Source organism: Atta cephalotes, assembly GCF_000143395.1.
Source record: "Atta cephalotes unplaced genomic scaffold scaffold00031, whole genome shotgun sequence".
Taxonomy (NCBI): Eukaryota; Metazoa; Arthropoda; class Insecta; order Hymenoptera; family Formicidae; genus Atta; species Atta cephalotes.
The window spans coordinates 887,662-892,339 of NW_012130095.1; positions in this window are offsets into that span (position 1 = coordinate 887,662).

Consider the following 4,678-nt stretch of genomic DNA (forward strand, 5'->3'; position numbering starts at 1 on the left):
TTAGTTACTAAATTAAAAGTTAATTAATTATGTTTATTACTATATAGTGTAGTAGTAGACTACGTAGTTACTAAATAAAATTATTATTACTATATATATATATATATATATATATATATATATATATATCAATATTATCTTGATTATCATTACATACTAAGTTTTACTAATTTAATTAATAGAGTAAAAATATATAAAATTTTTTCTTCATACTACACATTTACTGACTGTTTATGGCAAACCTTTAGCTTCAATCGAATTTCAACTGCGAATAGAATTTCACTCTAAAGTTAAATTTTTTCCGTATGGAAAATTTTTACAGATTGTAGCTTGCTTATGTATAATAATCGATGCCATTCACTCTCAAGCTCCGCAGCAGTTTCTTACGGGCGTCACTCGGTTTGCTGACTTTTGGCGAAACTTTCGCGCAAACTTTGGAACTCTCGCGGTAGCAAGTGAATAGCTGAGAGTGACAGCGAACGTCGTTTCGAGCACAAAGACCGCATTTCTTCTTAAGATAGAAGCGCGCAGGAGACATAATGTTTCCCTTTATTCTGCAAGTTTCAAATGATGACTGATGTAAAACCGCTCGTAACAATATCGGTTAGCAATGCTTAACTTCCGCATTATTATAAACTTATACTTCCTGCTCTATATCAATTTTAAGTATCACAAAATAATAGAAAACAATGCGATAATATTTTATTTTATGATTAAATTCATTGAGATTGTACACACGTACAATCTTCTATATAAAAATTGCGATCATTCATTTATCTTTTAAATAATATTTTTTCTATGTTATAACCAAAGTTAAATAGGATATTAATTAACTAATCAAGTAAAATAAATTAATCAAGACGCTTGCTTTATATCTCCTACTATATCTCTTCTAGCTCTTTTTAAATTTTATGTTCTTTACTTACGTTATGTAGCTGACTTGAATGGAACAACATAGTCTTAGATAACGAAAGATCTGATACTGTTGACGCAAGAAATACCTTAGAGCCGTTTGGGAGAAATTTTCCCTCGTCCTTTCAAAAGACTCAAAAGATCGTCGGTTAAATGAGTCGACTTTGTGAGCAACGCTTCATTTATGAGAGCGTATCAATTAGTCTTATCGTGTAGCGTGGTTGTGTGTAAAATTGTATTCTGAGACCGAACTTTAATTCCATTAACTGACGCAAAGAGGTGTCTCCGAGCACCACGAAGACGCGGAAAGTAGATTAGAAACGGTTATCGCGCAGAACACAGCCACTTCGTGATCCTTAGACTGTAAAAGATCCTGCAAAACTGAAATTCTTGAGGTTCAGTCTCCGCCAACCTTCATCACAATCAGGTGGCACATTTCTTCGCTGATAAACTTGAAATTAATGTTTTGGCGATAAGAGCTAATGCGCATAATATCGATTTGAAAGACGAGAGTTTTGAACTAGAAATTTTTTAAATTGAAAGATATAATATTATACTGATGAATGAAAGCAATTTACAAATAAATGATTATTAGGTATTCTTCTCTTAATTTCAAACTCAATTAAAAATGTTATTAATTTGTAATTATTGTAAAATTAAAAAACATTTATTTAAAAACGGTAAAATTAAAAAACGGTTATTTACTAAAAGTTATTCATTAGTAATTGGGTCATATTGGAATTTTCCTTCCGTCATTATTTTAAATATTGCGTTTTAAATACAAATGTTTCAGCTTTAAATATAAACTTTAAATAAAAATATAAATTTTATGCAAAAAAAAGGAATTGTAGTTTTATTCAGCTAAAAAATGTAAATTATATCTTGTAATATATTTTTTTAAGCGCTGATTTTTATCGTATTACTTTGTTTAAAATTAGATTTTTGTTAAGAAGAAATTTAACAGCATTTAAACAGCGCGATAGAATTCAATGATCATATATGAGAATTTTTATGTAACAAATAGAAGCTCCGCAAATACATGTGCTACCATCTCTGAGTAAAAGAAAGGACTAAACGTCTTATACGCTATACATTTTCTATCAGCAGATAGCACATCTCTATGATCTTCAAAATTATAAAATAAAAATGATAAATTTCTTAATCTTTTTTCTAAACACAAAGAAGTTTGACCTGATTATGTGTAAGTATTGAAAGCAGAATCTATTGTTCGATTTCTAATAAAAGCGAGAATATTGTTATAAGTTAAAATTTTTATTTCTTATCTTCGAAATTTATTTTCAAAATTTATTTTCAAGAAAGCTATTGTGATTAAAGAACCTTCTTGTAATAATTATAGTTTTAAAAGAACGGAAAAAAATTCAATTTTTCCAATTTTTTCGCGAATTTTTTTGATTTTTTTTTCCCAAGGGTAGAAAAATTCATTTTGGACAAATTTACGCGTGCTCGTAAAACCTACTACGTTTGTTTCTCGATTTTTTCCATAAAAAAATAATTGCCTATAAGGTATAGCCAACAGCGAGGTAATTTGGATAAGTTAACAGAAATTTCGAATTGTATTAGAGATTGAAGTTGCATATTCTACCAAATATATAAAACATATATACAAAACATATATACAAAACATATATACTATTGCATTAACGATCGAAGTAAAATGAATCATATAAAGTCTTTAGAATAAAAAAAGTTACATAATTTTTTAAAAACTTATCCTTACTCGCAGTTCAACGACAAGCTTTAACGACTACATCTTTATAAAAATATATTAATTTTTAATCGCTCAAATTACTCAGCATCTTCGCTTTCTCTTCTTTTCAATGAATACATACTGATTTCGTTTTAAGTACAAACATTTTAACACAAATAAATATAAGATCTGTTTTTTATTCTTACACTAGACTACGAGAAGCATCATGCCGCACCATAATAATTACTTGTGCAGTACAATGCGCAATTATCTATTTAAGCTTTGCCTTTGTACTAATCTAAAGGAATATTAGATTAGGTTTTACTATAAAAATGAAAGGATAACTAAAATATTTTAATAAAAATAAAGTTATACAATTTCATGGATCGCATTAATTTTATGAAGGAATTGAAAAGTTACGTATTATGTCATTTATATAGCAAAAACAGCAATTTTTCCAAAAAAAACCAATTTTTCGGAAATACCAAAATTTTTCCGGTTTTTCAGCAATTTAAAAAAATGGTTTTCTTTAAATTATAGTAATAATTTTATAATTTCTAATAAATTTCCATACTGCAGAAAAAAAGAAACAATATTATTGTATATTTTATAATTTATATGTCATTTATTATGAACATAAAATATACTATATTTAATATAATAGATTTTTAATTAAAACTTCAACTGAATTTGATAAATACAATCTATATACGCAATGTATATCTGCTTTTTCAAAAAAATTATTCTTGCTTTAATTTTAAAATTATTAGGAATAAATATTTTCTAGTAAAGTAATAAAAAAAAGTTTGAAATTGCTGAATCTCAATACATTACTCCACATATAGAATAAGAAGTGTTGAGATGTAACGCAATGAAATATTCTTATAAAACAATTTCTTCTCTATATTAATAACATGCACCGTAAAGGAATAAAATTCAATCTCGATGAGACGAAGCCGCTTCTCTTCGCTTCCCGCCGCAATTTCTCTTGGCGTCGGGACGATGAAGGAGCTGCGAGACGCGAAGCTCGGAAGAAGTTCCGCGCAAATTCATCCTTAAAATGAGGCGCGGCGTAAAGAATCGGGAGCCTCAAAGCCACAAAAAGGGAGTCGGGCTGCTCCGAAAGGAGACGAGAGTGCCGAGCGAGCTCGTCGGAACGGCTGGCTTATAAATCGTTCTCGAGGGGCGACGACGATCTCACGGACGTTCCGGAGCTCTTCTTCGCGATCTTCTCAGCAACATCCAGGCGATATATTTTTTGGTACTTCAACGAATTTCGAACCATTTCTCTGGAGAATGACTCGAGGGGATTCGGTTCTACCATACAAATTCTGTAAGGATAATATTCCATTTTTTCGGCTGTAAAGTGTCGGCAACGATAGTTTTATGAGGTATCGATAAGTCAATGATTTGTCAATTTCATAGATATGCTTTTAAGAATCTCTTTTTTTTCGTTCTCTAATAATGTCATATTTATTAGAAAACAATATATAAGTTGAGAAGCACATTTCCAATGCATTAACATATTCTCATTAACATAATTTTTTAATTAAAAAGATATTTTTTTTATAGCTTGAAACAGTTTAACTGCTTATGTAAATTATATAATTTCTATCAGTGTACTTTGCTATTATACTTTGCTATTATACTGTATTTATTTACATGTTACATCTCTATTGATTTTAGTTAAACAATTGAGTTAAGTAAACGCTATCTAAATTGACAGTCGAGTTAAATGAAACTCAGCTAGTAACACAAGCTAATTAGCCCTGTGAACTAGCAATAGAATCTCTGTCGGCTACAACAGATAACCCATACAGATCCCGTCTGTAACTCAAATTAAATGGTTAAAGTAGATAAAGTAAGCAAAAGAAATACTAAGCCAAAAAACATAAAAGCCAATGTTATAAAATTTTTCTCCGATTGGAGAAAAGACAAATTAGCTAATGAAAGCTTTTGCTTTCATAATCTTTGTTTTGCACTGTATATGTTCTCCTCTCAGATGTCAAAATATAATTTTTAAATATGAAATCATTATGCCTTTTATAATTAAATTAA